This window comes from Triturus cristatus, chromosome 3_2 (genome assembly GCF_964204655.1).
Source record: "Triturus cristatus chromosome 3_2, aTriCri1.1, whole genome shotgun sequence".
Lineage (NCBI taxonomy): Eukaryota > Metazoa > Chordata > Amphibia > Caudata > Salamandridae > Triturus > Triturus cristatus.
This window is the reverse complement of record NC_140584.1, coordinates 936,989,563-937,017,336: the sequence shown is the minus strand read 5'-3', so window position 1 is coordinate 937,017,336 and position 27,774 is coordinate 936,989,563. Positions and strand designations below refer to the sequence as shown.

The window sequence follows — 27,774 nt, the reverse complement described above, 5'->3', positions numbered from 1 at the left end:
TCGTCTTCTGTACTACTTTGTGAATCTCCCTATTATACCATCGCACTCCTTCTGGGAACTGGACTCTCTCCTCCGCACACTCTATGGGGATCCGGGCACCGGCGAGTAGCCCTGACCAAATTGCAGTTTCCAATGGACGGGGGAGGCTTGGGGGCCCCATTCTTTGAATCATATTTTCTAGCAGCACAGCTCCAATGGTTATCCCGTTGGACAGCTGTGCGATACCTGAAGTAGGCTAGATCAGACCTTGGGCCCCTTTCAATGCCAGTGATCTGTTTCCTATTCTTCCCAAAGGCACCATTCGCAGCCCCCTGGTCACTGCAGATCATAGCAGCAAAGACATGCATGGTTAGGGTACATTGCCTCTCCTGAAATACTCCACTGTATGCCTTAAATTTGCCTCTAGTTGGCCTTCCCTACGGCCAAGAGTATTTCACTGTGGATCTGGACTGACCACTTGCTGCTCTAAGAGTGTGACCTCTATGCCAAGGGGCATCTCCTTCCCTTCGATCAGCTGGCTGAGGAGAGTGGTCTCCCGCCGGGTCAGTTTCTCCTTCACAGGCAGCTCACTCACAACTGCTGAGCCTTCTGGGACCTTTTAGGGAGAGAGCCCAGGACACATCCAGAGCTTCAGACCATACTGACTATGTGGGCTGGCCGCCACCTTATCACCTGGTTGTATAAAGCCATACGCGAGCTGATAACGCCCCACTCGCGATGCTTTGCCGAGAGTGAGAGGACAAGTTTGGGAGGGTCCTGCATGATAAGGAATGGAAGTGGGCACTTGAGTTCCCAAAAAAGGTCTCCCGCAACTCGCGGTTCAAAAACATTATCTTCATCTTACGTAGGGCTTACTTAACCCCAGCGCAGCTGCACCACCACTTCCCTGAGACACAGTTCGAAGGTCCTCGCTGACAGACTCCAGTCCCTAAACCTTCCCTTTTCTTCATATCAGACACCCCTATGGTAGGCCAAAGAGCAGGGTGCATTGTAAGTATAAGGTAGGACATGCCCTGGTGTGTGTGGCATGTTCTAATAGTGAATTACAACCATTTTCGTTTTTCACTATTGCAAGGCTACCTGTTCCCCATAGGCCAGAATGGGCAGTTTGATTATTACATCTTATAATCCTAACTGACTCACGGAACTAGGTAGAAATTCGAGTTTAGTATGCCTGAACTCAGAATGATAAAATGCATCTTTTAGTGAAGTTGGTTTTAACATTCTGTGTTTGAAAATACCACTTTTAGAAAGTAGGTATTTTCTTGTCTAACCATCCAAGCCAGCCTCTGCTCGGTTGTGTATTCCTTGTCTGGAATTTGAGTGACAGGGGCTAGGGGGATTCCAGGAGACAGGGTGAATCAGCACAGGACTGAATAGAGAGATCGGCATTTAGATGGGTGGGAGGAGTTGCACCTGGGACCTGAATAGGGCTGTGTCTTCCCTCCACAATGCTGGCTCCACCTCCTGTGGTGCATCTGATGTCTCTGCCCTGCACTGTGAAAGGAAAGAAGGAGTCTTGTCAACAAAGTGCTCCAGGACTGACCAGAACTGGTTTGGACTAGGCAAAGGCCTCTCTGCCTTCAGAGAACAAAGAGAAACTGAGTATAAATATTGGGACCCAAACCCAAGAACTTTAGATCACTTTGAGAAACAAGAAGAAATCTCCGCTGAGGAGAGGAACCAGAGAGACTGAGGAGAGACTATCCCCAAGCTTGAGGGATTGGCCTGCAGTGGTTGCCTGACTGCCAAAGAGAGGAGAAAGGAACTTTGTGTGTACTTAATTCAACTTGTGAATGATCTCCAATGGCTTGAGAAAAGAGCTTGCCTCCTGCTGAAGTCTCAGGGACAACAGACTTGACCAACCAGCTCCCCAAGTGTTCTTTGGAATTGCCTGCTGTTGTGCCGGGCTTTCTGAGGGACTGCGTGTAGCAAGGAGGTGGAAGCGCGACTCATGAGCAAGAAGCGTGACGCCGAACTGCCGCTGTCACTTCACAACGTGAAGGCGCCTCGCATCGCCGGAGAAAAGGATCGACGTCGCATAAGACGCGGCCGCATCACCGGGAAGCATGTTGCAGGGCCTGTTGCGGCTCAGAAGAATCGTTGAGTCGTCGTAGGGCCGTCGCATCGTTGCGAAGCGTCTTGCAGCGCCGGAGAAGAGGATCGACGTCGCATCAGTGTAATGACAAACTTTAGATCTCCCCTGGACCAAGGAATGTACCGTCACTTTCCCAGGGAGAGAATATCAGTTCCAAACTTATGGAATATAACATATACACAGCACTTCCTAAGGTGGGCAAACTTTCAACACTCCCCCAAAGGCAAGGCAAGAAAACAATAATTTGCGCATCACTTGATAGGATTAGACCAACTTCCTATAACACAATTACCTGCTAGAAGGGAATTCACCCATCCTTTTACAACATAATACTTGGCCAAGAAGAGTCCACACCTCCTGCTGCAAGGAAAAGACGAATTGGTATATCTGGGATGTATTTATTAGTAAATAGCACCACACAGTAAGCCAAATGCACCTATCATAGCAGACTCTAACATATCAATAGTATGATTGAAACACAATCAATATGTAGAAATATATATGTATGGATATAAGAAACAGAAAATGAGAAGGAAAGGAAAGAATTCAGAAAAGAATCAAGAGACAGTTAGTAGCAGAGACACCTCACCTAATGATCCATCATTTTACCCCACCTTGTTCAAGGGGAGTCCATTGCTTGAACCGGACGGTGCCTAACTCCTGAGCACAAGCTTGCCTCTGATTGGCTGCTATTACTTCAAACCAGGAAGTGTTAGCAGCCATCTTGTGCCTCGCAACGAGTGAAAATATAAAAGAAAGGTCCCGGGGGCAATTTAATATACCGGAGCTCTGTCTGTGCGACATACCGTTTTCACGCTGCGTCTCCCTACATCAGCAGGTAACACACCCTTTTCCACCATCAACAGCTTACCTCCAACAACATTCTTGGGCCCACAAGTCTCCCTCTGCGAATCACTTGTCAGCTCACAGCTCTTCGGGTGCGAGTTCTCGGGCCCGTAGTTGTATCTGTGAAGCCAAGACTGGAAATATACCGCAGGTCTCTCTCTGCAAAATACGCTCTTCACGCTCACTCTCCCCACATCACTGTTCTGCAGCTATCCCTTTGCAAGCCGAGGGCCCGCACCTTTCCCTATACCAGTCAGTCCGCAGCTGTTCCTCTGCAAGCCGGCCCGGAGCTCTCCCTCTGCAAACCGACAGGCCGCAGCTCTCCCTCTACAAACCAGCCAGTCGGCTCGCTGCACTTCATCTACGAGCCAGCCCACCAGCTCTCAAGTCTCTGACAACAGATGCAATGGAGCCAACGATCATGCAGGTCAGACACCCAACACTGCTCCGACACCCCCCGCCAGCTGCCCCTTGTCCGCAATCGTCCCTCACTCCCACCCCCTACAAATTGGGTAATGTTTTAAAATGTTTAATATGAAGATGCTTGTGAGGTTGGACAAATAAGAATCTTAGTCATGTATAGATTTACATATAACATTTTTTATTAAAACAAAACAACAACAAATAAAACTATGTACAGCCATGTCGTGTCATCGCTGGACCATTTGTGAATCACAGCCTGCAAGACTAAAAGAAAGATAAAATGGTGCGTCATGCATCCAGCAAAGGAGAGAGAAAGAGTGAGGGAGAAAGAGAGAAACAAAGAAAGAGAGAGAGGAAGACAAAGAAAGAGAGAAAGAGAGAGAGTGAGAGAGAGAGAGAAAGAGTGTGATACAAGGAAGGAAGAAAGAGAGAAACAGTGTGAGAGAGAGGAAGAGAGAAACAGTGAGAGAGAGGAAGAGAAAGAGAGAAAGAGTGAGAGTGAGGAAGGGAGTGAGAGAGAGAGAAAGAGTGAGAAAGAGGAAGACAGAAAGAGAGAAAGAGTGAGATGCAAGGAAGAGAGAAAGAGAGAAATAGTGTGAGAGAGAGGAAGAGAGAGAGAGAGAGAATCACTGTGAGCGAGAGGAAGAGAGAGAGAGAAAGAGTGTGAGAGAGGAAGAGAGAGAAAGAAAGAATGAGAGAGAGAGGAAGAGTATGAGGGAGAGAAAGGAAGATACAAAAAGTGTGAGAGAGAGAGAGAGAGAAAGTGAGAGTGACAGAAAGGAAGAGATGGAGAGGGAGAGTGAGTGTTGACACTGTGGAGAAAATCCTCACAGCTCACCTTTCTGCCACCGGTGTGTCTCCAACCACGTGCCGGGATATAGGGCAGTCCTCAAGCTTAGTCATCTGAAACATAGTATGGAATCAGTAATGGATGAGTACATACAAGTGCACAGTTTGTGAATCACAGCCTGCAAGACAAAAAGAAAGATAAGATGGTGCGTCATGCATCCAGCAAAGGAGAGAGAGAGAGAGAAAGAGAGAAAGAGTGAGAGAGAGGAAGACAGAGAAAGAGAAAAAGAGTGAGAGAGAGAGAGAGGAAGACAGAGAAAGAGAAAAAGAGTGAGAGAGAGAAAGAGAAAGAGTGAGATTCAAGGAAGAGAGAAAGAGAGAAACAGTGTGAATGAGAGGAAGAGAGAGAGAAAGAGTGAGAGAGAGGAAGAGAGAGAAAGAAATAATGAGAGAGGAAGAGACAGAGAAAGAGTGTGAGGGAGAGAAAGGAAGGAAGAGATAGAGAGTGAGTGAGAGAGAGAGAAAGAGTGTGAGTGACAGAAAGGAAGAGATGGAGAGGGCGAGTGAGTGTTGACACTGTGGAGAAAATCCTCACAGCTCACCTTTCTGCCACCGGTGTGTCTCCAACCACGTGCCGGGATATAGGGCAGCCCTCAAGCTTAGTCATCTGAAACATAGTATGGAATCAGTAATGGATGAGTACATACAAGTGCACAATTTGTGAATCACAGCCTGCAAGAAAAAAAGAAACAAAAGGCAACAAAAGATTAAATATGTATGGAATACATTATCGAAATGTGTAGGTTTCAGGGACTTTATAGTTAGTTGCCTACTGGACTCTGAAATTCATGAATCAAGACTGAATTCGAACTGTGAGCTCTGCTGGCCGCAGTGTAGAATTCCATTCAGTGTTCCTTTGGACTTGCAAGGTGAATTTCGTGATTGTACTAAAGCTAAAATTGATATAAAAAAAGTTCTTGAAGCAAGGATACTAAAAGGATATTATTTAGGTTTCGAAGATGTTGTAATTAGTTGCCTACTGGACTCTGTAATTAATTAATAAACACTCAATTTTAATTGTGTGCCGTGCTGACCGCAGTTTAGGCCAGAGGCAGCGGTCAGCAAGGGCCCACAGCCACGTGGCGTTCAGTAGACCTGCAGAGTTATTAGCAATTCAGCGTGTGTGCAGCCAGCGATGATAAGTGGTGCACTGAGTTAGTGGCACCTGAAGCAACCAGCGTGTGTGCACCCTGCGATGATGCGTCGTCCGAGCAGGCTGCACTGGGAGAAATGTCTTTTGCCTACTGAATTCTGCCTTAATATGTCCATGTGGCGATGACTTGTGGTGCAGTGAGTTAGTGGCACCTGAAGCACTCAGCATGTGCGCACCCGGCGATGCTGCGTGGTCGGACGGGCTGCACTGGTAGCAATGTCTTTTGTCTAATGAATTCTGCCTCAGTACGGCCACGTGGCGTTGAGTTGTGGTGCACTGAGTTAGTGGTAACTCTGGCACTCAGCGTGTACACAGCCTGCGATGATGCATGGTCCGGGCGGGCCGCACTGGGAGGAATGTGTCTTGCCTACTTGACTGCGTCATCTGCAATCGCCACTCCATCTGAATTGTGAGCCCTGCTGTCCGCATTGTAGTTTGAAGGCAGTAGTCTGTACAGACATAAGTCTGCGGGGCTGTGCCGCTGTGTTCGCAGGGGGCGTGTGTCGAGGAGGCCGGCAGATATGGCGGCAGCTACGTGGCAGGGTGAGGGCCGCTGCTCTGGCAGATGCGTTGGCTTTCACACAAGTGAACCACACCCAGAGTCCCGGCCTATTTATTCACACTTCTACGGTGGAGTGGCGTATGTTGGACCAGCCCACTGCGCTTCCGCTTACAGTGGAAGACGATACAGGTACATGACCGAGATCTTCCCCACTGCCTGAGGTAACATGGTTGCGTCCACTGTCCACAACACTACAAGCACCAGCAGTATATGTAGACATGGAGAGGATTGTGCTCTGCATAGTGAGGTCTGTCCAGCACATCACCGCTACACTTGGTATTGTGGGCATTATTATTGGTGGGTGACTTGCATCCTTCACACATGTTTGGTTGCCACATCTCGCAACATTCAGCTATTGTGTGGCTGAGGGCCCATGCCGTTTTTGGAAGGTCCACACTCCTGTTGTGTGCTGCCTCGTGGTAGTGGGGGGGGTGGTCCAGGGGGGCGGTCCTGAGGGTGGTGGCAGTGGGTTTTGTAGCCTTCTTGGGTGTTGGAGGTGCATGATCAGTAGCTCTATGACATATGTTGGTCTTCAGATGTGAATCTGGGATGGGCTCCCTTTCACACTGTAGGTAGTCGTCCTACTTTACACCAGTAAAAAGCAGATGGTACATTCCTACTGCTAACGCAGCTTATCGCCTGTTTTTGGATCGCACCGCAGATTTGGCTGCTCGTTGAAAATATCGGGAAGTGGTGTTTTCGTGTTATTTTTGGACAGGAACGCCTATTATTTGCGTTAGTTGTTGCTCTCATTTGTGGCAATTTTTTGTGTGGAAGCTATTGCTGGAAAACTGGCGATATCGCCTATTTTCACCAGGTTGAAAATGGAATGATAATTTAAAATCACTGAAAAAACCATAGGTTTAATTAACATTATAATTAGAAATTAGCATTTAAAAAACCTTTGAAATTCACTAAAAAAAACATAGGTTTTAGGGACATTATAGTTACAAATTAGCATTTAAAAAACCTTTGAAATTCACTGAAAAAAACCATAGGTTTCAGGGCCGTTATAGTTAGTTGCACATTTCACTTGTACAAAACCATAGAAATTCGGCTGTTCTAGTTAGTAGAGCTAACTATAACTCGCGCCCCAGCAATGCACTGCTGATGATGTCACATATTACATCACTCATGACATGGTCAGTGACATCACTGATGACATCACTGATGACATCTCAAATGTCATCACTGATGACATCATCCACGTGATAATTTGATGCACCTCTTCACACCCTAATATAACCTTTGATTCACACACTCTAAAATACTGACTACCATTTTCTAAACCATAGACAAATCAATAGCAGTTACTATATACCCACTGACTACTTCCTAGATATATGCACACATTCATCCATACACCCATACAGTAACTCATACATGCAGTCACTCATCAATATAGCACTATTATATGTACGCATACACCTATACAAACACTCATGCTCATAGAGTTATTGACACACGTAGCTAGTCATGTAGAGAATCTATAACACTGCCATTTACTTACCTATACAATTATACATTCAGTATCTAAGCTATTCATACAAATAGTAACATATACTGACTCTCTTATACAATCACTGACACAAGTACACACTCATATATACAGCCATTCTCACAATTACTCACTATCGCATGGAGACATTTATATACTCCAAGCCTTACATATACTGCCTTTCACATATGTAGTTACTCACACATATACCAGTGAGATATACAATCACTCTCCAACACAGTGATACACACACACACACACTCACCAAAACAGCTATTTCCACATGCACTTTTGAACCCATACACCTAGTAAATTAGCCACTTACACATGTTGGCAGAAAGTTACACACCGCCCACCCACCTACACACACAAACACTGAGCCACCCATACTAATACTTATTCTACCAATAAGTAAGCCATATAGGCAGTCATGTACCTAATCATCAATCCATGCAGCAGCTTATACAACAACTGAGAGACTGATACAGACATTCACACAGTTTAGGCACTAACCCATGCATTCAGTAAGAGACATTTAATCACTAACTTATACAGTCAGTCACACACCGATTAAATCCTCCACCCAGACACTTATACACCAACTCATTCTTCAATACACCTTGGCATTAACATATATAAAATATATTTAAAGTTTACAGAAACAAACATTCACTGGATGATGTCATCAGTGATGTCATGAGTGATGTCATTTGAGATGTCATCAGTGATGTCACTGACCATGTCATGAGTGATGTAATATGTGACGTCATTAGCAGTGCATTGCGGGGGCGCGAGTTATAGTTAGCTGCACTAACTATAACAGCCGAATTTCTATGGTTTTGTGTGAGTGAAATGTGCAACTAACTATAACGTCCCTGAAACCTATGATATATATATATAAAAATACATATATGTATATACATCCATTTGTGTCCTTAGACAAGGACGCACTAGTCACCAGGCTTCTTCAAAAACGGTGGCACAAACCAGCAGTGATTCCGCTCTGCTTTCTTTTGCCTAATGCTTTTCAGACTGACAAAGTCCTTGTTCACAGGCTCTCAATGCAGAAACACACCAAACATGCTGCAAGCTACTAATTTGTTCGCCTATTCCATTTATTGTCCCCCTAGAGGGCTTTCATCAGTGAAACAATGCACACTGGGATAGGTAGTCTTGACATCATTAATTATATATATACTATAGTTAAGATCGTATTTCCTTAGGAAATGCATTTTTTTGTGTTGCCAATAACTTAGGCCCTGTTTGAGAATCTCCACGAAACTTTCCAAAAAAGTGCTACTTTTTGCTTTGTTTGCGCATTGAAAGTTTCCAGTTTGGGGCAGAGAAAATGTTGTAGCCCCAAAACGCAATTCCCCATTAATTTTCCAGGAGAATTTAGACACCACTACAGCCCAAACCGCTGAACAGATTTACACAAAAATCTAGCTCTAGGTCAAGAAAGATTGCTAGTGCTAGGAAGTGTTAGCAGCCATCTTAGGACTCGGGACTCAGTCCCGAGTCGTAAAAAAAAGTAAAGAAAAAACCTAAGTGGGCAGGGTAGGGATTCCCTGAGCCCTTTGTATTGGTAGCGGAGTCCAAGAGGGACCCCGCATGGAGCCAAAAACCTGTGTTTTAAAAAAAAACTCTTGCCATTAATAATATGCACTCCTCCTCCCCAGGCTGTTGTTGGGGCTGTTGTTGGCCCCTGGGATGCCACCTCTCGGGACCCATAGTTATTTTTATGGGGAGGGAGGCATGTGCCCCCCCTCCCCAGGTCGCTTTTGGCCCAAGGGACCCAATCCCCTGGGGTAGCAGTATTTTTAAGGGGAGGGGGGCTGAGTGACCCCCCTCCCTGAGCCTCTAAAGGGCCCAGGGACACTATTCCCTCAGGCACTAATCATCTCAAAAGGGAAGGAGGCTGTGTGGCCTCCCTCCCAGAGGCGTTAATGACCCTGGGGGCCCCATTCAGCTCACATGCTCTGCCCCGGGGAATCCACCCCTGGGACACAGCAGTTTCTCTGAGTGCACCGACGTAAGAGCCACTTGGCGGGAGCATTTTTAAAACTCCTGCCAAACGGGAGCAAACACCAAGTCTGCTCCCAACCGGCAGGAGCTTTAAATATGCTTCCGTCAGCTGGGAATAGACTTGAGATCTGTTTCCCTTCCCACAGTGATGCGGGCAGGGAAACTGATCAAGGGATTGCTCCCGCCAGGACCTTGCAACTCTCAATGAGTGTATGGTGGGTGCCCTCCGTGGGCTAAAGGGTACCCAGCCTTTATTTAATTTGGGCCCAGAGGGATGGGGTCCCCGGGGTCAAAAACAGTTCGGAGAGTGGGGCCGGGTCCCCTCTCTATGCACAGTCAAAGATTGTGCGGATCATGTATTTGGCTGTCTGAGGGGAGTTGGCTACAAGGTCTGGCCTCAGGCCAGGCCCTGTGGCCAAGGCTCCCCACACACGTCCGAAGGGCATGTGTTAGCTGTGTTTGGGAGGCTGACCACAGGGCCTGGCTGCAGGCCAGGCCTTGTGGCCAACACCCCTCCATGCAGGCTGAAACATGGAGTTGGCTACATGGGGGGTTGGGCCCATGGCCTGGCCCGCGACGAGGCCCTGCACCCAAAACTCCTGCCTGTCATTTGAGAGGTTATGAATGAAGTCATAAATGATGTCATAGAACATGTTATGAGTGATGTAATATGTTAGGTCATAAGCAGTGCATAGTGGCAGAGCAAATTATAACCAGTGAATTTCTGTGTTTTTTTAAATTTCAAAATGATAATGTTGTCATTAATATATTCATCTAACTATAAGGTTATCTTAACCTTCGTTTTTTTCGGTGAATTTCTAAGGATTTAAAAAAAACTGAGCTTTTCTCGCATCTAACTATACTTTTACTTTAACCTTTGTTTTTTCTGCGAATATAGATATATAAATATTATTTATATTACCTACTGGCGGTCGCCAGTAGGTAGTTATAGTTAGGACCTATTTTCCATAGGAAATCTGCAACATTCTATTCCCAATAACTTTGGTGCCGGTTGATGAATCTTCACGAAATTTTCAAAACTTTTGGCCAGCTCCGGTCCGCTCCTATCCTGAAAGTCTCGGGGTGATTCGTCAAGCGGGGGCCGAGAAAAAAGGGGGATCCCAAAACGTGTTTTCCCCATGCAATTTTCCATAGGAACCTTTAGTCGCAGCTACAGCCCGAACTGCTGAACGGAATTACACCAAATTTGGCAAAAAGGTAGCCCTTGGTTCAGAGTTGTGCCCTTTGGTTAAATGGTGTAAATCCGTTCAGTAGTACCTGAGAAAATCAAAAGTAAAATCACATATATATCTGGGCGGAGCCTAACCATACATCTCATCGTGAGATCTGATTGGCTGTCAGCACTTCATTCAAGAAGTGTTGGCAGCCATCTTGGGACCAATATACATTATAGCACCTCATTAAAAAGCATTGCAGTTAATAGAAGGTTTTAAGACTTTAGTTACATTGTAAATCATTTGTTGATAGTACCATACTCATTTTAGGAATTGTGGTGTGTTATAAGGTGATGTTACCATGTGAAAAAGCCTTCTGCTGGGATATCATGAATCATGTTTGAGAGAAAACTGTTTTCTCATGCTTTTCCCACAGAGGTTTGGAAGGTGATCTATAAGCTAATCTGAGAGCATATTTTCAGTAAATTCACATTATCTTTCTCAGTCATGTGAGAATGAAGTCTGACATTCTCAGTAAAACATGTACATGTCAGTTGATTCCTTTGTGTTCTACTGCAGCTTCCCAGAGTGTTCTAAAGAACAACTAGAGCGCTAACAGTTGTACTTATGACAAACGTATTACACACCTGAAGCCATCTTGATTGGAATAAAGTGGTAACTCTTAAAACATGTAATTTGAAAAGGAACAAAATGAGGGGGTTCATTTTGCCATAGAAAGAAAAATTACGGCACATTTTGAGTGACTTCTCAAATCCTCTTCTATTTCATTAAAAAATTCTGACATGCAGACTGAAACATGCACTTTCAATACCAGCAGCAGACTTCCTTGGTGAGCAATAGCTTTACAACAGTGATCCAATGAGCAACTAGAGTGCTAACATTCTGAATTTATGGCAAATGTGTGACACATCTGAATGCCTTCTTGATGGAATCAAAGTAAAAAACTGAAAGTATTTCCTACTGAGGAGACTGTAGTAAATGAGGAAATTAGGAAACTTCATAACAAATAAGTCTCCCAAGATGGCCACCAGAGACAAAAGAGCCCAAATGTAGCACAAATATCACCCAGATGTAGCCCAAGTATAGCCCAATTACAGAATGTCCCAGAGTGTTCTAAAGAACAACTAGAGCGCTAACAGTCTTACTTATGCCAAAAGTATGGCACACCTGAAGCCATCTTGATTGGAATGAAGTGGTAACTCTTAAAACATTTAATCTGCAAAGGAACAAAATGAGGGGGTTCATTTTGCCATAGAAATTATTAATAGTGCTGCAGAAAGAAAAATTAGGGCACATTTTGACTTCTCAAATCCTCTTCTATTTCATTAAACAATTCTGACATGCAGACTGAAACATGCGTTTTGAATACCATCAGCAGACTTCCCTGATGAGCAATAGCTTTACTACAGTGATCTAATGAGCAACTAGAGTGCTAACATTCAGAATTTATGGCAAATGTGTGACACATCTGAATGCCTTCTTGATGGAACCTAAGTAAAAAACTGAAAGTATTTCCTACTGAGGAGACTGCAGTAAATGAGGAAATTAGGAAACTTCATAACAAATAAGTCTCCCAAGATGGCCACCAGAGACAAAAGAGCCCACATGTAGCACAAATATCACCCAGATGTAGCCCAGATGTAGCCCAATGACAGAAGTGTGCAAAACACTTTTTATTTTTTGTGTTTTTGCAGTTTTATATAGTGCAGACTTGTCAGGTATTGGAGTGCTTACATGAGCATTGGTTACATCACACAAGAACAAATTCATTTTGGTTGTAGACATGGGGAGATTAAGTGATTTGACCAGAATCACAGAATGTCGAGCTGATGCAGAAACTCCAACCTGGTTCCCCAGTTGCAAAGTCTGCAGCTCTAGAAGTAACACCACATCCTCTGCCCTAAGTGCAACATTTAATCAATTGGTCAACTGGATAAAAAAACATAAAGATAACAAATAATTTAAAAGTGCTTTGTCGCTGTTTGAAAACTCAGAAAATATGTCCTCATTTTAGTTTTTTAGAGCACTAACCATAATTTTGATGCAAATAAGACCCTCTCACATATGTAATTTCTAAAGAAATGCTATAGGTATTACAGTTTTGATTACCTCAAGATGACGTCAGGCGTTCCACACTTTTGTAATAAATATAGAATGTTAGCAATCTAGTTGTTCATTAGGATACTGTTGAGAGGCAGAGGCCAGGGGTATGGACTCTGAAAATTGAAGGCAGGTAGGAGGGTGCAGAGGCAACTATTTGACCACACTGGGCAGGCAGGAAGGGCAGTGGCAGCACAACAGACTATGGAGGGCAGTGGAAAGGGGGGCAGGGGTAACAAACCAAAAATACAGGACTGGCAAGAGAGGCTGTGGCAATATAATAGACCATTGTGGGTAGAAGGAAGAGGCAGTGCTAGTACAGCCATACATGCCAACAGACCTGATTCCGCCAGGAAACGTCCAATGTTTTTAAGCTCAAATGGGCTTCATTTGATCTGTCTCCTCTCTACAATCAACTCTTTTTTCAATGTAACTCAAAGGGGATAATCAATACCCCAGTTTTGTTTCCAAAATCTCCCTCTTACCAAGTTCAAAATGTTTGCAAGTATGGTACATTGGATCATGGAAGGCAGGAGGAATTGGGGTAGGGACATGGACTCGGATAACAGAGGACAGGAGGGACAGGGCAGGCATCAGGGTTTGCAGCGGCACAATACACCACACAGGGAATGCGGGACGGGAGTGCAGCACAACAATCCATAGAAAGCAATAGGGAGGAGACAGGACCATGCACATGGACAACAGAGAACAGAGGGGAAAGAGGCAATGGTAGCTAGCTGACCATAATAGACAGACAGGAGAGAAAGCTGCAGCATAACAGACCATAAAGGGCAAGAGGGACGGATCAGGGGCATTACAATGGAACAGACAAGCCAGGAGGGCGGGAATAGGGGTCTGCACTTGGAAACAAAGGGCTGGGGGCAAGGGGGCAGGGCAGGAGCAGCAAGATGACCATGGAGGTCAGGCAGGATGGGCACTAGAAGCAAGACACACCATGGAGAGCAACAGTGAGACGATGATGGCATACACACAGACCATGGAGGGAAGGTGGGAGGGGATCAGGGGTAGCTAGCTGACCACACAGGGAAGGTGGGAGGGGCCGTGGCAGCACAGAAGACCATGCGTGGCAAGTGGGAGGGTTAGTGGCAGCACAATGACTATGATGGGCAAGAAGGAGGGTGCAGGGGCATGCACAGAGGACCATGGAGGATAGAAGGGAGGGTCAGGACCTGGGCACAGACAAGAGAGTTCAGGGGAAGGGGCCTCACAACAGACCACTCGGGGCAGGCAGGAGGAGCAGTTGCAGCACAACAGACCATGGAGTGCAGAAGGGTGTGGCAGTAAAATGGACCATGGAGGACAAGAGGAAGGGGATAGGGGCATGGAATGTGGACAGGCAGGGTGGAGGTGGCAGGGTCAGGTTAGAGTTATCTGACAATGCTAGGCAGGTGGGAGGGGAGTGGCAGCTCAACAGAACACTCAGAGTAGATAGGAGTGGCAGGTCCATGGAACATGGTGGGCAAAAAGGATGGAGCAGGGACATGCACAAAAACATCAGAGGGCAGGGGGAAGGAGAATAGCGGCAGCAAGCTAAGCACAGAGGCTAAGAAGGAGGTCAATGATGGGGCATAGAATTGGGCAATAGAGGGCAAGAGGAGTGGACTGGTACATCATACTAAATGGAGGGCAGTGGCAGCACATCAGATTTTGCATGGCAGTGGGGAGGAGGCTAGTCCATGGATTCAGACAACAGAGGATAGGGAGGAGGTGGATGGGGCAGCAAGCTAATTGTTCAGAGAAGGCGGGAAGGCCAGTGGCAGAACAACGGCCACACAGGGCTGTAGTAAGGGAGCAGGGACACGGAGTTGGACAATGGATGGCTAGGAGGAGGGAAGGCAGGAGCAGCAAGCTTGGGTGGGGGCAGCACAATGCCAGGCCCTGCTTCCAACCCCCCACCATCCATTGTGATATGCATCTTACTTAACGTTAAAAAAAACCTAGAAATTTGCTGAAAAAAACTAAGATTACAGGGATGGTATAGTTAGACTCAGATTTCACTCATACACAACCAGTGAAATTCAGCAGTTATAGTTACCTGAGCTAACTATAACTTACGCCCCCGCAATGTACTGCTAATGACCTCAGACATTACATCACTCATGACATCACTCATGACATCTCTAATGAGCTGTGAATGGAATGGAACTATAATCGCTAGAACTTTATTTAGGGATAGTGTGTGTATATTTTTCCTTTTCTTTCGTGTAAGAACCATTATAATACACAACGTGCCCAGATTAATATGGCCGATAGCCTTTCACTTTAAAGTAATGTGTAGTCCATTGTTTATGTTGATGTTTGCAATTCTAAGTATGTTTATTATGAATAAGTCACGTTGACGAACATACAGGTATGGCGTTCACGAGGCAAGATATGCTGAAATGACATTGTGTGCATATTAACACTTGTTTTCTTTTCTTTATTGAATCAATTCCTGAATTTTCACATCGTGACCAGGCCAATATGGCCGCCAGCGTTTTGGATTAAAGTAGTGCACTGCTGATGACGTCACATATTACATCACTCATAACATGGTCAGTGACATCACTGATGACATCACGGATGACATCTCAAATGACATCACTGATGACATCATCTACGTGATCATTTGATGCACCTCCTCACACCCTAAAATACAGACTACCATTCTCAAAACCATAGACACACCAATACTAGTACATCTACAATATTCTGTTCACTATGCATGCAGACCTCTAATCAGCTACATAGCTTTGATACAGTCTTTTAAATACTCAGTTAGTACCTATGCAGTCTTGGAATCCTTCTGTCTGTCCCATGCACCTCTCCATTCAACCATCCAGCACTATCTAAGTATCCTATCACTCTGCCAATACATAAGCGCTAATAAATTTAGCATGCACTCTCTTTGCAGCACTGAAATTACTCCAGTTATTAGTCATATACTTAAGGAATGGCCTAGCCACTAACACAAGTGCAGGTACAATATTTTGTACACTATGCATGCAGAACTCTAACCAGCTACATACTATTGATACGCTCTTCTAAATACCCAGTTAGTACCTATGCAGTCTAGGAATCCATCTGTCTGTCCCATGCACTTCTCCATTCACCCATCCAGCACTATCTACGTATCCTATCACTCCACCAATACCTAAGCACTTATAAAATCAGCACGCACTTTCTTTAAAACACTGAAATTACTCCAGTTATTAGTCATATACTTAAGGAATGGCGTAGTCAAAAACACAAGTGCAGGTACAATATTTTGCACACTATGCATGCACAGCTCTAACCAGCTACAAACTATTGATACGCTCTTCTAAATACCCAGTTAGTACCTATGCAGTGTAGGAATCCTCCTGTCTGTCCCATGCATTTCTCCAAACACCCATCCAGCACTATCTACTTATCCTATTACTCCACAAATACCTAAGCATTTAAAATTTTACTATACACTCTGTTTGTAATACTGTAATTATTCTAGTTACAAGTCATGAACTTATGGAATGGCCTAGCTACTAACACAAGTACATCTATAATATTTTGTGCACTATCCAAGCAGACCTCTAAATAGTTATCAGTGATGTCACTGACCATGTCATGAATGATGTAATATGTGACATCATCAGCAGTGCATTGCGGGCGCGCGAGTTATAGTTAGCAGAACTAACTATAACGGAGGAATTTCTATGGTTTTGTACGAGTGAAATGTCCAGCTAACCATAACACCCCTGAAACCTATGGTTTTTTCTGTGAATTTCTAAGGTTTTTTAAATGCTAATTTCTAACTATAACGTCTCTGAAGCCTATGTTTTTTTCAGTGAAAATATATATATATATGTGTATGTATATATATATATATATATATATATATATATATATATATATATATATAACTTCACCAGGTTGCTCCTGCTGACAGCCAGGGGACCCATGGAAGGTGGCACGCACGCCGGCGGAGCACGCCGGAAAATAAATCCAATTCCAGAAAGTAAATGTACGCGCGCTCTCAGTCAGCGGACCACAGGACACAAGAAAGGGCTCCAAGGGTGTTTATTTACGACGCGTTTCGACTTGCTCAGAAGTCTTGCTCACGTAAACTAACAGTGCTCAGTGACAAACGTAATTAATAAAGTTGCACAGCGCTAAACATCGACATAGGACAATACAAGTCGACAAACTGTTTACATACGGCAGACATCTTGTAATGGTCACAAAACAACACTTTCAAAGCGTGAAGGCAGAAATCTACCACAAAGAGGAAACACTATGCTGTTAGGATGAATCAAAAAGAGTGTAAATGACTCGTGGAATATAAGCAAACATAAGTAAATAATGGTTGTGACCATGGTATCCAGGATTCGTAGTAAACAGGTGCGCATGCGTCTGCAGGGGTGGGTTGCTAGGTTACCAAAACTGTAAAGAAGAGGACTTGTCTAGATATTAATGCAGTCGCAAGTGTGCACAGACGTATGTAGTACCAGCATAACCCCCATATCAAGATATAGTAGATAACCCCGGCTAAATAGACCGGAGTGTGAAAGTGTCACGGGGTGAAATAATAAGCAGCATGTGCCAATGAGTGTAATAAACAAAGTGCCGAAAAATCAGGCTCACACATGAAGAGCAAATGATCGCTGCTCTCACAAAGTTACAATGCTGAAAGAATGGTCGGACAATTCCGCACTCAGCTCCAGGAGAATGTTGGAGATTCTAGTGAAGTTTGCTTGGATTGACAGAGACCTCGTACTTAAACAGATCCAGGAAGTACAGGAGGAACTGGATAAACTTACTGATGGCAAAACTCTCGATGAACTAAGTATTGCCATGAAAGAACGCCTCAAAAAATACGAAGACGACATCAAAGCGCGTAAGGAACGCAAGCTTAATAGGGACTACAACGATTACGAGAGCGGCAGAATTTTGACTTTCAGCCGCAAATATGATCATCTTTATAAAAAGCAAGAACCCACAACTATTGTTTCCTCCACTGTAGATGAGAGACAAGATAACACCATTTCGACACCTAGTGAGACGGAATCGGATGTCTCGGCCGAAACATCCTCTAACAATGACTTTGCAATACGTCCAGTTAATTTTTTAGAGGAGTATCGTCATCTACGCCGGAGCAGACGGACGAAGCAGGAAGCTCCGGCGATGAGAACACGGGGTCAGAGGAGCAGAGGCCGAGGAAGAGGCCGGGGAAACGCAGAAACCGCCGAAAGAGACTACAGCAGCGATGGCAGAAGAGGCAGGGCAAGGGGCAGAGTGGGAACTGGCAACACACGCTCCAGAAGAGCCCGCTAATGGACAGTGAAATGGTAAACAAGACCATCATCAATCTTTCTAAAAGAGTGATGAGTGAAACAGAGAAAAGGACTCTGTGTCTAGGACTTTCTTTCTGTCCCTCCAAATCATTTAACTATACTGATGCCAGAATTGATTTGTTTAAGTTCATCAGAAAACTCAAGCTAAAAAAATGGCATAAATTAAAAAGACTTGGTGAGACAAGAAAAACCAGCAGGCACACACCCAGGGAGTTCGATAACATCAATGTTGGTGATATTGACACCCTCATTGATATGATCCAACTCAATCAGGGTGAGGCGATAGAACCCGCTGAGCAGCATACGCAGATTTGCGAATCCATAGGCCTTGCCACTGACCATAGTGCCTTATCAGGCTTTAAGCCTAAATCTACATTTTTCCCCACTCTACCCTTTGACACGATTGACACGTTCCAAGGTAAGGCGTTGTGCAACTTCAGACACAAAAGCAGGGGTCACATCCCAGCCAATAACAACCTCACATTTCCCCAGAAACAGGCACTCAAGTCACTGGCGGAAGACACTGACATTGTGATCCGTCCGGCTGACAAGGGTGGCAATATCGTGATCATGGACAGGGAGATGTACCTTGCTGAAGCACATAGACAACTGAGAGACAATAGATACTATGAGACCATCAATAGGGATGAATACAGCAACAGCATTATCAAGTTGTGGGACAAACTTACCATCTGGAAAGACCAGGGCATCCTTGAATGGGAGGAGTTCTGCTACCTGAAAAATGAATTTCCCGTGTTGCCCACACTGTATTTACTCCCCAAACTCCACAAAGACCCCACCAACCCCCCAGGACGTCCCAAAGTGTCGTCCAGGGGAAGTGTATCTGAGCATATATCCAAATATGTAGATCACTTCCTCAGGGAGTATGTGATTCAGCTTCCCAGCTATATCAGGGACACAAAAGACTTCCTTGATAAGATCGATGGGGTTAGTTGGGAAAAGGACTTTCTGATGATCACATTGGATGTACAATCTTTGTACACCATTATTGACCACCAGCAAGGTCTTGAAGCATGTGAGCATTTCCTTAGATCCAGACCGGCCCATCTCAGGGAACACAACAAAATGATACTGGAGATGATCAGTTTTTGCCTGTCTCACAACATCTTTCTTTTCAATGGGGCACTGTACCGACAGACAGTCGGTACAGCTATGGGTTCGTGCTTTGCGCCCAGCTTTGCCAACCTTTTCATGGGGCACTGGGAAGAAGAGATTTTCTCGAACCCCGAGTTGAATGAATACCTTGGCCACATCCGTATCTGGATGCGCTACATCGACGACTTGTTCGTCGTATGGAAAGGCGAACACCAGGAAGCCATGGAGTTCATAGATAAACTCAATGTCAATGATAGAAACATTGTTCTCACCAGCAACATTAGCAGTACCCATGCAGAATACCTAGATGTCTGTTTGGACATCAAGGAAGAAAAGATCAGCACCACCCTGTTTAGAAAGAACACTGCGGGCAACAGTGTCTTGCATGCCCTCAGTAGCCACCCGGAGACTCTTAAATGGAGTATTCCATACGGTGAGTTACTCAGGGCTAAGAGGAATTGCAACACAGATGAGACTTACCAACTTGAGAGTAAAGAGATGTTGTCTAGATTCAAGATCAGGGGTTACCCAAACTGGGTTCTCAAGAGGGCCAAATCCAGAGCAGATGCTATATCCAGAGCCCATACCATCACAGAAAGAGAGACTGAATCCCCTGAGAGTGAAGAAGACACCACACGCCTGATCCTGACCTATAACTCAGATTCCAGCAGTATCAAGAGAATATTGACAAAAAATTGGGATATTCTGAAATGTGACCACACTATTGGTGAACTGTTACCTGATAGGCCCACGATCACATACAGAAAGGGCAAAAGCATCAGGGACATGTTGGTACACAGCGATATTACCATTTATTCCAACATACACGAACACGGCCTACAGGGATTCTTTCCCTGTGGGCATTGCAAGGAATGCAAAAACAGTACACTAGTCAAGAACATTTGTTACAACGGCATCACCAAGAAAATTGCACAGTTCCTCACCTGTAGTACTACTTTTGTTGTGTATGTCATAGAGTGTCCTTGTAAACTGTGGTACATAGGAAGTACAACCTTGTTGGCTAAAAAGCGTGTTCTCGAACACTACCGTGCTATTATACACAAAGACGACAAATACCCTGTGGCCCGACACTTCGGTGATGTACATTTTTCCAATCCTGCCCTTCTTAGATTCTTTATTTTAGAGCAAATCAACATCAATCCCCGGGGTGGCAACAGAGTACTCAAACTGAGGCAAAGAGAATCCAAATACATCATAGATTTTCAGACCAAGGCACCGGGCGGGTTGAATCAGGATGAGGAGCTTGCAATCCATCTTAGAGAATAATCTGTTTTAGCCTGTGCCCTCATTGTGTGATGTTGTGACCTACCGTTGATGTCTTCCTTAATTTCGTTCTCTTACTGTGTGATAGATCTTCTCGTTCCCTTGCTAGATCTGTGTGCATATGAGATCATTTACATGTTGTGTAATTTTAACCTTTTACTTACCATTGTTATTTCTTTTCACAGGAGGAAAGGAAGGGGCCCACACACTGGCACGTTCACTTCACGGGCAACCTACCCTTTTTCCCCTCCGGCACACTGAGCACCTTGACTGAAGACGCACGGGAGTCTGCATAAGTACCTTCTGGCACTTGCCAATTATTTTGAATTTAACTACATGGAGTCGATGGTATTTGGGGGAGATATACTTGAGGACTGTCATATGTACGTATGGCCCTAGACTGATTTACAGCAAAGTTGGGACACTTGCCCCTGTCGATTGGGATCGCAGTTGCTACACCATTTATTCTACAACAGTTTGTGTTATACACAGTCTACAGCATTAACTTTGTGAGAGCAGCGATCATTTGCTCTTCATGTGTGAGCCTGATTTTTCGGCACTTTGTTTATTACACTCATTGGCACATGCTGCTTATTATTTCACCCCGTGACACTTTCACACTCCGGTCTATTTAGCCGGGGTTATCTACTATATCTTGATATGGGGGTTATGCTGGTACTACATACGTCTGTGTACACTTGCGACTGCATTAATATCTAGACAAGTCCTCTTCTTTACAGTTTTGGTAACCTAGCAACCCACCCCTGCAGACGCATGCGCACCTGTTTACTACGAATCCTGGATACCATGGTCACAACCATTATTTACTTATGTTTGCTTATATTCCACGAGTCATTTACACTCTTTTTGATTCATCCTAACAGCATAGTGTTTCCTCTTTGTGGTAGATTTCTGCCTTCACGCTTTGAAAGTGTTGTTTTGTGACCATTACAAGATGTCTGCCGTATGTAAACAGTTTGTCGACTTGTATTGTCCTATGTCGATGTTTAGCGCTGTGCAACTTTATTAATTACGTTTGTCACTGAGCACTGTTAGTTTACGTGAGCAAGACTTCTGAGCAAGTCGAAACGCGTCGTAAATAAACACCCTTGGAGCCCTTTCTTGTGTCCTGTGGTCCGCTGACTGAGAGCGCGCGTACATTTACTTTCTGGAATTGGATATATATATATATATATATATATATTGTTGTCCAAATGCCCAAGAGCTTTGAACTCGCACTCCCAGCATGTCACCTTCCGGCATTAATCACGGTAACAAACCTCTGCATATCAGGAAACTTTTAATTCATTTGCCTAAGCGTTTCGAGGTGGCAGCCTCTTCTTCATGGGCAACTGCTAAAAACTGGCTTATGGAGTTTTTCTCATTGCTTGCACCTGTACTGCCCTCAGTGGGCCACGTTCATCACGCTGACATTGTCTGGTGCATGCAGGGACTTGTGGTCCTTGGAAATACATTGAGACACCCACAGTGGGTTCCGTGCCAGTTTTTAATCTATGCAGCATTGAATTGAATTATAACATCTTTAGTGGGCTCCGCGATGTCAGGTAAGTTGGTTGAATCTACATCTGCTGCGCTGATTGCAACGGGGCACAGTTCAGTGTTGCGCAGCCTCTTTAATTCACAAGATGGTGCGGGTTCCACGGCAGGGCGCCGCGTTAATCATTTTGTTGTCCAAATACCCAAGAGCTTTGAACTCGCACTCCCAGCACGTCACCTTCCGGCATTAATCATGGAAACAAACCTCTGTATGTCAGGAAACTTTTATTTCATTCGCCTACATGTTTCGAGGCGGCAGCCTCTTCTTCATGGGCAACTGCTAAAAACTGGCTTATGGAGTTTTCCTCATTGCTTGCACCTGTACTGCCCTCAGTGGGCCACGTTCATCACGCTGACATTGTCTGGTGCATGCAGGGACTTGTGGTCCTTGGAAATACATTGAGACACCCACAGTGGGTTCCGTGCCAGTTTTTAATCTATGCAGCATTGAATTGAATTATAACATCTTTAGTGGGCTCCACGATGTCAGGTAAGTTGGTTGAATCTACATCTGCTGCGCTGATCGCAACGGGGCACAGTTCAGTGTTGCGCAGCCTCTTTAATTCACAAGATGGTGCGGGTTCCACGGCAGGGCGCCGCGTAAATCATTTTGTTGTCCAAATACCCAAGAGCTTTGAACTCGCACTCCCAGCACGTCACCTTCCGGCATTAATCATGGAAACAAACCTCTGTATGTCAGGAAACTTTTATTTCATTCGCCTACACGTTTCGAGGCGGCAGCCTCTTCTTCATGGGCAACTGCTAAAAACTGGCTTATGGAGTTTTCCTCATTGCTTGCACCTGTACTGCCCTCAGTGGGCCACGTTCATCACGCTGACATTGTCTGGTGCATGCAGGGACTTGTGGTTCTTGGAAATACATTGAGACACCCACAGTGGGTTCCGTGCCAGTTTTTAATCTATGCAGCATTGAATTGAATTATAACATCTTTAGTGGGCTCCACGATGTCAGGTAAGTTGGTTGAATCTACATCTGCTGCGCTGATCGCAACGGGGCACAGTTCAGTGTTGCGCAGCCTCTTTAATTCACAAGATGGTGCGGGTTCCACGGCAGGGCGCCGCGTAAATCATTTTGTTGTCCAAATACCCAAGAGCTTTGAACTCGCACTCCCAGCACGTCACCTTCCGGCATTAATCATGGAAACAAACCTCTGTATGTCAGGAAACTTTTATTTCATTCGCCTACACGTTTCGAGGCGGCAGCCTCTTCTTCATGGGCAACTGCTAAAAACTGGCTTATGGAGTTTTCCTCATTGCTTGCACCTGTACTGCCCTCAGTGGGCCACGTTCATCACGCTGACATTGTCTGGTGCATGCAGGGACTTGTGGTTCTTGGAAATACATTGAGACACCCACAGTGGGTTCCGTGCCAGTTTTTAATCTATGCAGCATTGAATTGAATTATAACATCTTTAGTGGGCTCCACCATGTCAGGTAAGTTGGTTGAATCTACATCTGCTGCGCTGATCGCAACGGGGCACAGTTCAGTGTTGCGCAGCCTCTTTAATTCACAAGATGGTGCGGGTTCCACGGCAGGGCGCCGCGTAAATCATTTTGTTGTCCAAATACACACGAGCTTTGAACTCGCACTCCCAGCACGTCACCTTCCGGCATTAATCATGGAAACAAACCTCTGTATGTCAGGAAACTTTTATTTCATTCGCCTACACGTTTCGAGGCGGCAGCCTCTTCTTCATGGGCAACTGCTAAAAACTGGCTTATGGAGTTTTCCTCATTGCTTGCACCTGTACTGCCCTCAGTGGGCCACGTTCATCATGCTGACATTGTCTGGTGCATGCAGGGACTTGTGGTCCTTGGAAATACATTGAGACACCCGCAGTGGGTTTCGTGCCAGTTTTTAATCTATGCAGCATTGAATTGAATTATAACATCTTTAGTGGGCTCCACCATGTCAGGTAAGTTGGTTGAATCTACATCTGCTGCGCTGATCGCAACGGGGCACAGTTCAGTGTTGCGCAGCCTCTTTAATTCACAAGATGGTGCGGGTTCCACGGCAGGGCGCCGCGTAAATCATTTTGTTGTCGAAATACCCAAGCACCACGAAGAAGAGTCTGGACAGGTAATTTCTTCCTATTTAAGTTTCTATTTATCACCATTTGTGCAGAAAACATGGATGGTCTATGCGTTTTGGGACTATGCCTTCAACTGGACCATAGAGTCCGTTTTGAAGTAACTAGTGCCCATTCGAGTCTCTCATTCATTTTTACCATTAGTGCAAATGCTATACTGTTAACCCACTTGATGCTACAATGGCGTTTTACATCCAACGTTTTCCACATTTCATTAATTGTAAGTACATTAATGATCATTTTAAGTCTTCAAGATTTACCATGGCAAAAGGTTCAAAATGCATTATTTTCAAAAAAGTGCTAGTGCGATAAAGTGCATTTAGAAAGAATCTGTGCAAATTGCTTTACCTCTGCAATTTTCTACATTTCATTTACTGTGAAGTACGTTAATACTCATTTTGGGTCTTTGCATTGTATTCAGGCAGAAAGAGCAAAACGCGCAATTTTCAAAAAAGTGCTAGTACAATAAATGCATTTGGAAGGAATTTGTGCAACTCCATTAAAAACCACAGTTCTAAACAGTTTCATGAAAAGGGATGGGGAAGGGGGGTTTTTATGAAAAGCAGCAATAATTCAGATTTCTGTCAATTTCATAGAGTCTTTAAAGTTCATGCAAACAATTCCTACAATTTCACCAATAAAATCATTGGGTATTCAATAATTAAAAACACATATAAATAAGGTAAAATATATATGCCTTCATTGTCAAAAAATCAAACGATAAAACTATATATAAAGTACTAGACAATATGAGGAGATTGCACATTCAGTTTAAATAACATGGGAATCAGAGAGATAATTTCATAATATCTCTCATAGTAGATGTATCTAATCATCAAGGTAGAGTTCTTAAATAAAATGTTCATGTATAGAGAGATCAATCATTAAAATCGTTGTTGTATAGGATGTATTCACTGTTTCCGTGTTTGACTAGTTGAGACATTTTAAAGTATAATTCTCATCTTAAACAGTTTTGTTGGTCACACATTCCTTATTTACTCAATTTAAAAAATGTGATCCTCTTAGTATGGAAAAAAGGGGGATTGTTTACTCTACCAAAGCATATGTCAAGTCCCCATAACAACTGTCCAAATAATTTTATGCATGAATAAAGATTTCTGCATTTCCCCTTCCTCCATTTTCATTGAGCTACAGGATCTTCTCTTTTTGTTGGGGATTCTCTCTCATTATTCAATTCCTGAATATGCCCATGTACGGGGAGTTTCCAGATCAATAAAAAGGTCTCAAATAGGATACCATTATCAGTTTCAACGTTGCCATCATTGTAGATGTATTTGGAGTTCTGCATCCAGATCATGGCCAAAGTGTTTCTCAGTCCCTATGGCTAAGATGTACCGGGACTCCATTTTTCTTAATTCCATTGTTCAGTTACCTCCTTGATTTTTTTGGGGCACAATGTTTATGCCACAGTACTTTAGATCTCGGTCATTACTAGAGTGGTAGTCAGAAAAATGTTTGGATATAGGATAAGAAAAATCTTTAGTCTTGATGGCTCGTAGGAGTTTCAATTTATTGATTGTACTCCCGACGTATTGTTTTTTGCACAGGCATTCCAGTATATAGACCACGTACTTGGATTCGGATGTGATATAGTCAACAATGTTTTCAATTTTACCATTCTGTAATTTGAACGTTGATGTGTTCTGACCATATGTGTAAGAATGTCCCCTAAAGACGCTATTTTTCTATAAGTCATGCTCGGACGTGATGGTAGTTTTGTTCTCAGTGTCTCGTCCAGCATGAGGACATTCCAGTTCTTTTTTACGATCTTTTTCAGTTCTTTGTTATCATTGTTAAAATCCACAATCAGTCGAGTTATATCTTCCTCATCATCTTCTCTTGTCTGATCTTCCTGCTGCAACGTCAATAGCATTTCCCTAGATTTCAAGTTTACCTTCATTCTGGCTATTTTAATTACTTCCAATGGTAGCCTCTTTCCAGAAAGCGAGTACTCATCTCAGTAAGTTGTTGTTCAACATCACTTGGTTCTGAGCAATTTCTCTTTACCCGCAACATTTACCCGTAGGGTATACTCCACTTCAGATGTCGCGGATGCCCACTGTTGGCAACTATAACTCACGCGACCGCAATCCTCTGCTGATGACGTCAGATATTACATCACTGATTACATATGTGTCTTTCTGAAAAATAAATATTTGTAATATATGTATAGCTAAAGATTAATGGAAGAAGACATGGGTAAATAGGTGTCTAAATACAGTGATGTAATATCTGACGTCATCAGCAGAGGATTGCGGTCGCGTGAGTTATAGTTGCCTGCACTAACTATAACGGGGGAATTTCATTGGTTTTTTACGAGGGAAATGTCCAGCTAACTATAACATGTGTGAAACCTATGGTTTTTTAAGTGAATTTGCAAGGTTTTTTAAATGCTAATTCCTAACTATAACGTGTGTGAAACCTATGGTTTTTTAAGTGAATTTGTACGGTTTTTTAAATGCTAAGTTATGTATTTATTAATATTTTTTTTTCAGGTTTTTCACCGTGTGTGCACCGTGCGCGCATGGTGCGCTTCACGCACCGTGCGCGTGCTGTGGGCACACTGTGCGCTTCGCGCACCGAGCGCCCACGATGCGTTGTGCGTGCCGTGCGTGCACGGTGCGCGCACCCCACGCTTTTTCGTCATACAAGTAAATGTTTTTTTCACCCTTGGGGGTCCTTCAGTGACCACCTGACAATCGCTAGGGGGTCAGGAACTGTCCACCCTGCCCCCTTTTCACGTTCTCCACCTTTGTTTTTCACTGCCTCAGACTGCGAGAGACAAAATGGCGGCTGACACTTCCTGATTTCGACCGATTCGAATATTTATTGACATCTAACAACCAATCAGAATTGCGCTCGCGCACGTCACCATGCGCGCACGGGGCGCGCTTATAGATATATATGTACTTTTAACAGAAATTTTCTCTGGAACTACTGAACAGATTGACTCCAGATATTCAAAAGGCACATCCCTGACCTGAGGACTACCTCTCTGCCAAATTTCAAGTAATTCTGTTCAGCCGTTCGGGCTGTACCTTGGACTAAAGGTCCCTATGGAAAAATGCATGGGGAAAACGCGTTTTGGGACCCCCCTTTTTTCTCAGCCCCCGCTTGACTAATCACCCCGAGACTTTTAGGGTAGGAGCGGAGCGCCCCACCTATTTTGAAAAATTCGCGAGGATTCGTCAACCGGCGCCAAAGTTATTTAAAATAGAATTTTCAGATTTCCTATGGAAACACGGTCCTAACTATAACTATCTACTGGCGACCGCCAGTAGATAATATATATATATATATATATATATATATATATATATATATATATATATATATATATATATATATATATATATATATATATATATATATATATATATATATATATATATATATATATAATAAAGTTTCACAAGTTGCCTTTAGCAGAATGCACTCCCAACAAGTCTTTCAAAAGCGCAGGAACAACTTCAGAGAAAGACAGATAAAATAATCATTGCATGCCTTGCCTGACGCGTTTCAGAGTAAACCTCCTTCCTCAGAGGCAGCATGCCAAGCCATGTTCATTTCACGGTCACTCCAACTGAAATAACCCAATCAATTTGA

The 27,774-nt window shown here is 44.1% G+C and overlaps 1 long non-coding RNA gene across 1 annotated transcript in view; it reads right to left on the bottom strand.

Moving 5' to 3' along the window:
* Positions 1 to 3,524: 3,524 nt before the first annotated feature.
* Positions 3,525 to 27,774, bottom strand: part of LOC146858840 (uncharacterized) — a 43,434-nt gene continuing 19,184 nt past the window's right edge. Inside the window, exons 2-4 of the long non-coding RNA XR_014979702.1 lie at positions 4,759 to 4,823; positions 4,206 to 4,270; positions 3,525 to 3,631 (exon numbers count right to left, since the gene is read on the bottom strand). This is a non-coding gene — a long non-coding RNA (uncharacterized LOC146858840). The remainder of the gene's footprint in view (positions 3,632 to 4,205; positions 4,271 to 4,758; positions 4,824 to 27,774) is intronic.